Source organism: Salvelinus namaycush, chromosome 16 (genome assembly GCF_016432855.1).
Source record: "Salvelinus namaycush isolate Seneca chromosome 16, SaNama_1.0, whole genome shotgun sequence".
Classification (NCBI taxonomy): Eukaryota; Metazoa; Chordata; class Actinopteri; order Salmoniformes; family Salmonidae; genus Salvelinus; species Salvelinus namaycush.
The window spans coordinates 11,653,526-11,664,299 of NC_052322.1; positions in this window are offsets into that span (position 1 = coordinate 11,653,526).

A 10,774-nucleotide genomic window follows, 5' to 3' on the forward strand; every position below is an offset into this window, starting at 1 on the left:
CTTATGGCTTGGGGGTAGAAGCTGTTGAGCCTTTTGGACCTAGACTTGGTACCGCTTGCCGTGTGGTAGCAGAGAGAACAGTCTATAACTTGGGTGACTGGAGTCATTTTTTGGGCCTTCCTCTGACACCGCCTAGTATATAGGTCCTGGATGGCAGGAAGCTTTGCCCCAGTGATGTATAGGGCTGTACACACTACCCTCTGTAGCGCCTTACGGTTGGATGCCGAGCAGTTGCCATACCAGGCGGTGATGCAACCGGTCAGGATGCTCTCAATACTGCAGCTGTAGAACATTTTGAGAATCTGGGGACCCATGCCAAATCTCCAAGTCTCCTGAGGGAGAAAAGGCGTTGTCGTGCCCTCTTCACGACTTTCTTGGTGTGTTTGATAGTTTGTTGGTGATGTGGACACCAAGGAACTTGAAACTCTCGACCCGCTCCACTACAGCCCTGTTCGGCCCGCCTTTTCCTGTAGTCCAGGATCAGCTCCTTTGTCTTGCTCACGTTGAGGGAGAGGTTGTTGTCCTGGCACCACACTGCCAGGTCTCTGACCTCCTCCCTATAGGCTGTCTCATCGTTGTCGGTGAACAGGCCTACCACCGTTGTGTCGTCAGCAAACTTAATGATGTTGTTGGAGGCGCGCTTGGCCATGCAGTCGTGGGTGAACGGGGAGTACAGGAGGAGACTAAGCACACACCCCTGAGGGACCCCATGTTGAGGATCAGTGTGGCAGAGGTGTTGTTGGCTACCAGGATCCAGTTGCAGAAAAATATGTTTAGTCCCAGGGTCCTTAGCTTGTCCCAGGGTCCTTAGCTTGTCCCAGGGTCCTTAGCTTAGCCCAGGGTCCATACTTACCCTAAATGAAGTGACTGAGCCACGAGTTGAGGACCAACAAAAATCAGCTTCCCTCCCTGTTGCAAAGATTGTGTCATCATCCCCTTCATTTGAGGAAGATGACTGATATTTTATTAATCAAATGTTTTGTTAAAATACCCATCACATTTAGTAATGACAGGATGCATTTGAAAGTTCACGCACAGTAAAACTTTTGTAGGACTTTATAAAATTATTTTATCAATAGATGGGGGGAAAAGGTGCCTGTGCATTGATAAGCACGTAATAACATAAAAATGCCACTTGTAATAGCCCATTTCACAGCATAGCCTGCTGAATTGGCAAGATAACTTTTCTTTCGTGCTGATTTTGGCAAAAATGTAAATGTGGCACTGACACGCCCATGGATTGATGTTTAAGCATTGGCTCAATGAATAGTCACGCATTTGACTAGCCAGGCATAGTTACAAGCCTGCTAGAGTTAGCGGCAGGCAGATGAGCAATATCCACAGTCATAGTACGGATGAAGCCTGAGCTGGAATGTGAAGCTAACTGAAGCTGGATAGCTCTAAAAATAACTGAGTAGATCTAGCTTAGTGTATACCACTTTGATCTCAACCCACTTGAACACTTATGGGCGATTCTGGAGCAGCGCTTGAGACAGCGTTTTCCACATAGAAATAAGAATGAATAGAACGGGCTTGGAACCTGTGATGTAATAATTTCCATGGTAATGTATAATGTTCATTCAGATGATGCTAACTGGCTCATGCAATGGAATTCATTTTTTTAAATGTCATTTGAATTGAATCAACTAAACACAGCACAGACTGATGGTTGGACTTCCTGCTTTTACTTCCTTCTTTGCTCTTATGGGTACACTCGCAATGGCCGCCAGTCCACCCATTATGCCATCATTCACTTGAATGTTCCAGACATTTGTAGAATCTATGCCATGGTGCATTGAAGCTGTTCTGGCTCGTAGTGGCCCAACGCCCTATTAAGACATGTTATGTTGATGTTTAATTTATTTTGGCAGTTACCTGTACATGTCTTTAATATTTTACAGATAGAAAGATGAAAACATTATTTATCTATAATCTGGTCTAAGTAAATCCGGTCCTGGAGTGTCTTAACAAAATGAAACCAAAATATTTGGGCTGACTTCATCCAGAAAAAAATTGATTTTGTGGTATATGAAAATATGTGCAAATTTAATGAGAACACATAATTTGCATGTTTTAGACAATATTTCAGAAATATTGTAATACGAAAAAGTATTATATTTGTGTCTACATGTAACTGGAAAAAGTTGATTGTGATAGGGTGTGGTGCCTGGCCTTAACATGCCTTTTTCTACACAATTGCAGAACTATCATATTATTTAAATTACCTTTCATAGACATTTCAAATTATGGTATCAAATACTTCATAAATGTACAACAAGCATCAATATGTTTTCTGTGGTCTGTGGCTCTGGTCAGTCCCATTGTAATAAAAAACACTGAACAGTATGTGACCGTATAACCTGTCATCTTTCTCTCTCAGCTCTCCCTGTGCTCCAGTCAGTCAGTCCCATTGGTTTAACATAACTGACCACTGGGCTGTATCAGTTAGTGTACATTGGTATTAAATTCACAGTTTGTTGGTAACACAACTGACCACTGGTCTGTATCAGTTAGTGTACATTGGTATTAAATTCACAGTTTGTTGGTAACACAACTGACCACTGGTCTGTATCAGTTAGTGTACATTGGTATTAAATTCACAGTTTGTTGGTAACACAACTGACCACTGGTCTGTATCAGTTAGTGTACATTGGTATTACATTCACAGTTTGTTGGTAACACAACTGACCACTGGTCTGTATCAGTTAGTGTACATTGGTATTAAATTCACAGTTTGTTGGTAACACACGATGAGCACATAAAGTAGTTTTTAAAGCCTGTGCAAAATGTTCTCCAATTAATGAGTCATGCGGAAATTGCAGATTGGGTTTTTGGACTTTTCAAAAGTGGAGAGTTTCATAGCCTCAAAATATATTTCTGTCACAGAACAACAGTCATTCATAATGGAAAATAAGGACATGGAAAAAGGTATCCTATGATGGTCCTATGATGGTTGATAACCGGTAATGACAATACAAGATGTCATCACGTTCTACTACTGTGTGCTTGGATGTTGAGAAATTAGTGTGTGAAAGTATAATTTATATTGAATGGTGGATATTGTTACTATAAAATACAATTTGCCACTTGCAAAGTGAACATAGAGGGCTCTAACATTAGACAACATGTACAGTTAAAACAGCAAGACAACTGTGTAATACTGGTATAATAAATAGTGTAACTACCTGCTCATTTCTCTGTAGGCTAAATTGGTAGCAGAAAATACCAGGTTTTACAGACCACTTGTCAACAACAGTCAAATGTTGTGTCACTTCCCAGCGTAGGAGTTCATGAATGATGCAACTCTACTGAGTGCGACCTCTGTTCTCTCCAGACATTATTCACAGTCTACGGGTGTTAGTCTGAAACAGGCTGTCTGTACATAACTTGATGGTGGCTCCTTAACACTCAGGGAGCTTCGCAAATTAATTCTAAAGTAACCTGCCTCAATGACTACTGCCCTGTCGCACTCACATCTGTAATCATGAAGTGCTTTGAAAGGCTGGTCATGGCACACATCCACTCCATCATTCCAGACACCCTGTACCACTAAAATGTGCATTCCGCCTCGACAGATCCACGGATGACACAATCTCAATTGCACTCCACACAGCCCTCTCACACCTAGACAAGAGGAATACCTATGTGAGAATGCTGTTCATTGACTACAGCTCAGTGTTCAACACCATAGTCCACTCCAAGCTTGTCCCTAAGATTGGGACCCCTTGAACTGAACACCTTCCTCTGTAATTGGATCCTGGACTTCTTGACAGGCCGACCCCAGGTGGTTAGGGAAGGCAACAACAACTCCGCCACGCTGACCCTCAACACGGGGGCCCCCCCAGGGGGGTGTGTTTAGCCCCCTCCTGTACTCCATTTACCCACGACTGCATGGCCACGCACGACTCCAACGCCATCAAGTTTGCTGACGACACGACAGTGGTGGGCCTGACCACCGACGGTGATGAGACAGCCTACAGAGAGGAGGTCAGAGACCTGGCAATGTGGTGCCAGCACAACAATCTCTTCCCTCAACGTCAGCAAGACTAAGAAGCTGATCATGGACTACAGGAAAGGGGGAGGGCTGAAGAGATTTGGCATGGCCCTTCAGATCCTGAAGAACTTTTACAGGTGCACCATCGAGCGCATCTTGACTGGTTGCATCACCGCCTGGTATGGCAACTGCACCACCCTCAATCGCAAGGCCCTACAAAGGGTGGTGCGGACGGCCCAGCACATCACTGGGGGTGAGCTTCCAGCCATTCAGGACATTCAAACCAGGTGGTACTGAGGAAGGCATGAAAATTGCCAAAGACATCAGTCACACCAGCCATGGACTGATCTCTCTGCCACCGGCAGGCGGTACCGGAGCATCAGTGTTACGTTCCCCAGTTTCTGTGTTTTAGTTTGTATTTGAGTGTGTGTTTCAGGAGATGGCTTCCTGAAGTACTCCCCAACCAGATGATTGGTCGACCCCAGGCTAATTGATGATTGGAGCTGACCCCGCCCCCTCGTCAAGAAGCAGCTGACTCTAATCACCATTGCCACCTGAAGATAAAAGCCAGTGTTCTGCTCAGGAAGAAGAGGGTAGAGATTTGGAGATCAGAGATAGAATTGAATATTTTGGAGAAAGATTAGAGGGAGATTGAATGTTTTGGAGAGATCATTAGAGAGAGAAGGAGAAGAGATCAGAGATAGAATTGAATATTTTGTATAGTGTTGGTTGTGTATCAGAAAGTGTTGGTATGTACTATATTAGTTGTTGTTGGTAGCAGCTTTGCTATGTCCTGTGTTTGTGAAATTGTAAATAATTATTCTGTTTCATTTGTTCCCAGGGGGGAAGGGGAAGGCACTTTGGGAGTGCTTAGGCAAGAGGCCCGCGGGCATACATATACCCGTAGTATATTTACTGTCTAGGCACACTAGGTAAGACCTGGGCGGACCACCCCCTGTATTTTGGTTAGGGCACCAGGTGGTGCTAAGTTAGGTAAGTTAAGTGGGTAGGCAGGTTAGATAGGAGAGGGGGAACTTTGATATTTACTTTCTTTGCTTTGGTTCCGTCCAGCCCCTTTTCCCCATATTACCGTGTAAGAAAATAAATCCTAGTAAACGGTAAATTCTGCCTTTGTCGTCCTTTCTCGCACCTGCAGTCCATACCTCTTGCACTTCACAGAGAGTTGAGTTGTAGCAGGGAGTTGCGTTCCCTCTTCTCAGAGGCGTGCGTAACAATCAGGTCTCTGACCAACAGGGTCCAAGAAAGCTTCTTTCCCCAAGCAATACGACGATTGAATAGGTAAACAACGGGTGTCCTCCCTTTCCCGCGCACAAACACACAAACATACACACAACTGAGCACCTAAGTACTCTTTCCACGAACTCCCTTCCGGTAGGAATGTTCCCTCATGAGGATTATTGGCTATACCTTGAAGAGATACAACAAAGAGTCCTTCTCCAACCAATCATTTATTTTAGTGTCATTGTCACAGACATGCGCTCCATGACATACCTTCCATCTTCTCCATGACGCACAAGGTGCATCACCAAGTGTCTTTAGCAGGTACAGTAAGTACAGTAGTAGTCAGTTCCACCCCCTTTAAATGACCAGCAACCTTATGGAACCAGCATCAAGAACAGTGGAAAAGATTGGCCATCTTCATAGGGAAATAGCACCACCCACAGTGGCAGGTGATACACGACAATGTACCCAGGCTGCCGTATGGGCTCAGGGTAAGGGTAGCATGGGGCATGGAAGGTTCGGTCAGATGTGTTGCAGCAGCACAGCTCTCAGCAGGCAGCGGTGTAGTAGGCCATATCTCAGGGCCAGAAAACACTGGAGAGGTGTCCGCCTCTCCAACACACTCAGGATATGCATCAGGGAACATTGTGACTTCAGATTTGGAAAACTGCTCTGGTGACTCAGGCTCTGATTCCGATAGGCCAGATTCCTCCAGTGCCACTTCACCAACAGGCAGCTCCTCTGTACCTATGGCAGCAGTAGCGATATCAGTAGCCTGCATCCCCTCAGATGGAACAGGACCACCCAGGGCTCCAGCCCCAGTCTCCAGTAGCTCTGTGATGGGCTCGGCCTGCATATGGATCATGGACTCTCTGTCTCAGCCCACATCTGATGGAACACACATGTAGAAAGGTCATGCCTTCGGCCAGCTGGCCCAGTTGTGGTCAGTCTGCAGGCAGTAATTGCAGTAGTGATGGTCTGTGCACTGTAGATGACAGCTGCAGGGCTCATCAACTGGAAGGTCAAACTCCAACAGCGTCAGCAAAAACCGTTGGGCTCTGAAGAACCCTTCGTCCAGGGCCTTTGCTGGACACAGCTTCGCCCACCTTTGCCAGTCGTCAGGGAAACAGCCTTGTAGTTACTCTACCAGAAGAGTGGCGTCGTCCCAGTAGCGTTGATTGTGTAGCCACCCCCACAGGTAGTTGGCCTCCTTCTTGTCGCACCAGTTTGGTAGCGTTGTGGTCAGTTCTTCACTGTCCATGGCATGGGATCCCACCGCTACCACCATATGTGAAGCAGAAACCGGATCGGACAGTGAGGAGACAGACAGGATGTTCTGGTGCTCACCTCTCTTAGAGAATTTTATTTACAATAGTAACAGGTGCAGGACTAATTGGCAAATAAACTTTGTACAGAAAATAACAAACAGGAGGTTAACAAAGAGTTGAATAAATCTAAGATATTCTCAGTGTAAACTATTCTGGCAACAACGCTTTGCCTGTAACCAAACTCAGGTGTGGCTCTACTCTAGCCAACCTGTTACCTGCCCAGCCTGCTCTCCCCCAGGTATAACTCTACTCTAGCCAACCTGTTACCTGCCCAGCCTGCTCTCCCCCAGGTATGGCTCTACTCTAGCCAACCTGTTACCTGCCCAGCCTGCTCTCCCCCAGGTATAACTCTACTCTAGCCAACCTGTTATCTGCCCAGCCTGCTCTCCCCCAGGTATAACTCTACTCTAGCCAACCTGTTACCTGCCCAGCCTGCTCTCCCCCAGGTATAACTCTACTCTAGCCAACCTGTTACCTGCCCAGCCTGCTCTCCCCCAGGTATAACTCTACTCTAGCCAACCTGTTACCTGCCCAGCCTGCTCTCCCCCAGGTATAACTCTACTCTAGCCAACCTGTTACCTGCCCAGCCTGCTCTCCCCCAGGTATAACTCTACTCTAGCCAACCTGTTACCTGCCCAGCCTGCTCTCTCCCAGGCAAAGGCCAACTGAGCACCTAGGTACTCCTTCCAGGAACTCCCTCCCACTAGGAATGTTCCATCATGATAGCCCCAAAACACATTTCTACCATAAACGCGTAATTTCCCATGGACATATATGATGGCTCTACTCTAGCCAACCTGTTACCTGCCCAGCCTGCTCTCCCCCAGGTATAACTCTACTCTAGCCAACCTGTTATCTGCCCAGCCTGCTCTCCCCCAGGTATAACTCTACTCTAGCCAACCTGTTACCTGCCCAGCCTGCTCTCTCCCAGGCAAAGGCCAACTGAGCACCTAGGTACTCCTTCCAGGAACTCCCTCCCACTAGGAATGTTCCATCATGATAGCCCCAAAACACATTTCTACCATAAACGCGTAATTTCCCATGGACATATATGATAAACAACAGTTTTCCATAAACACACACTTCAATAACTTGTTCCATGACTGCTTATTCTCGTCAACCAATACATTTTTCCGATGACTCGTAGACTAATTTGCGAAATGTGTAATGCACACCGGCACTTCAACAAGGAAACAAACAAATCAGATAGGTTAAATGATATGATTATAAGTCATGGACATGCACTCCATGTCGCATACTCACACTCACAGACGCCACACAAATCACCATGCACACACCCCTCACCACTTACGCTCCTGCTATATTGATTATTAATTATCCTGCCATCAGTCACTTTTTACATGTACATACAGTATCTACCTCAATTACTCTAGTACTCCTGCACATTGTCATTACGGTACTAGCACTGAACCTGTATATGACTTGCATTCTCATGTTTTTTTATGTAGTTTTTCCATACTTCTCATGTGTTTTCTTACTTTATATTTGTACTGTATATTATTCCTTTATATTATTTCCACTCACCTTGATACTGAATACTGCATTGTTAGGAAAGAGCTAACATACAAGTAAGCATTTAACTGTACTGTTTTACACCTGCTATATCCTATGCATGTGACAAATACACTTTAAAACGGGAAACTCTTAGGAGAGGCTATTTCTATTTCAAGTCAGCAAATTTATTTCCAACATAGGAACATGTCCTCCACACCACTGCTACCTCAACACATAGCCTATAGCTTGCGTTGATGCAAATAAATGCTGTTTGCAATATTTGCCAGCAAGGTAAATACAGTGCAAGTATTCAGACCCCTTGACTTGTTCCAAATGTTATTAAGTTACAGCCCTAAAATGGATTAAATAACAATGCTACCTCATCAATCTACACACAATACCCGATAGCAAAAACACAATACCCGATAGCAAAAACAGGTTTTTAGACATTTTTGCAAATGTATTAAAAATAAAAAACAGAGGGCCTTCCGAGTGGCGCAGTGGTCTAAGGCACTGCATCGCAGTGCTAGAGGCGTCACTACAGACCCGGGTGCGATCCCGGGCTGTATCATAACCGGCCTTGATCGGCAGTCCCATAGGGCAGCGCACAATTGACCCAGCGTCGTCCGGGTTGGGCGAGTGTTTGGCCGGGGGGGCAAACCCTCCTCTACTTGGCTCATCGCGCTCTAGCGACTCCTTGTGGTGGGCCAGGCGCCTGCAGGCTGACCTCGGGTGTCAGTTGAACGGTGTTTCCTAATACACATTGGTGCAATTGGCTTCAGGGTTAAGCGGGCAGGTGTTAAGAAGCACGATTTGGCGGGTCATGTTTCGGAGGACGCATGACTCGACATTCGCCTCCCGCGCCCCTTGGGGAGTTGGGGAGAAAAGGGGGGTGAAAAGGGTGGTAAGATACAACAACAAAAAATATATACCTTATTTACATAAGTATTCAAACCCTTTGCTATGAGACTCGAAATTGAGATCAGATGCATCCTGTTTGCATTGTTCATCCTTGAGATGTTTCTACAACTTGATTGGAGTCCACCTGTGGTAAATTCAATTGATTGGACATGGTTTGGAAAGGCACACACCTGTCTATATAAGGTTCCACAGTTGACAGTGCATGTCAGAGCAAAAACCAAGCCATGAGATCGAAGGAATTATCTGTAGAGCACCGAGACAGGTGTCGAGGCACAGATCTGGGGATGGGTACCAACACATTTCTGCAGCATTGAAGGTCCCTAAGAACACAGTGGCCTCCATCATACTTAAATGGAAGAAGTTTGGAACAACCAAGACTCTTCCTAGAGTTGGCCTCCCGGCCAAACTGAGCAATCAAGGGAGAAGGGCCTTGGTCAGGGAGGTGACCAAGAACCCGATGGTCACTCTGATAGAACCTTCCAGAAGGACAACCATCTCTGCAGCACTCCACCAATCAGGCCTATGGTAGAGTGGCCAGACGGAAGCCACTCCTCAGTAAAAGGCACATGACAGCCCACTGGGAGTTTGCCAAAAGGCACCTAAAGACTCTCAGACCATGAGAAACAAGATTCTCTGGTCTGATGAAACCAAGATTGAACTCTTTGGCCTGAATGCCAAGCGTCATGTCTGGAGGAAACCTGGCACCATCCCTACAGTGAAGCATGGTGGTGGCAGCATCATGCTGTGGGGGTGTTTTTCACTGGCAGGGACTGGGAGATTAGTCAGGATCGAGGGAAAGATGAACGGAGCCAAGTACAGAGAGATCCTTGACCTGCTCCAGAGCGCTCAGGACCTCAGACTGCGCCGAAGATTCACCTTCCAACAGGACAATGACCCTAAGCACACAGCCAAGACAACGCAGGAGTGGCTTCGGACAAGTATCTGAATGTCCTTGAGTGGCCCAGCCAGAGCCCGATCGATCGAATATCTCTAGAGACCTGAAAATAGCTGTACAGCGATGCTCCCCATCCAACTTGACAGAGCTTAAGAGGATTTGCAGAGATTAATGGGAGAAACTCCCCAAATACAGGTATGCCAAGCTTGTTGGCTTCATACCCAAGAAGACTCAAGAATGTAATCGCTGCCAAAGGTGCTTCAACAAAGTACTGAGTAAAGGGCCTGAATACTTATATAAATGTGATATTTCAGTTATAATTTTTTATGCATTTGGAAAATTTTCTAAAAACCAGTTTTTGCTTTGTCATTATGGGGTATTGTGTGTAGATTGTTGAGGGAAAAAAACAATTGAATCAATTTCAGAATAAGGCTGTAACGTAACAAAATGTGGAAAAAGTGAAGCGGCCTGAATACTTTTCGAATGCACTGTACAGTATACCGTTGTTATGGACAAACTTTGTTCCAAAAGGTTGCAATGAGGCATAACATCAACAGTCATGAAAACGAATTTTATTTACTGCTACTGCATGCTATATATGTAATTTAATATTAGTTTTTTTACCAGACGGCCTATCTGGTTTTAACATGTAGTGCCCCTGTAGGTAGGTAGTTAGCCCTAGGTGGCTACCCACAGTTCAACAAGGAGTGCTCTGATGAAGGGCTGCCTTGGCCCAAACCACAGCTATGCACCGTTTGCTCAGTCTGACGTGAGCTAAATAGAGAGAGAAGAGGTGACTCTGCAAAGCATGTGCCGTTTCTGTAATTAACTCCCTACCTGCAGGCAATCTGCCTGCCAGGCTTTATATAACCAGCATAC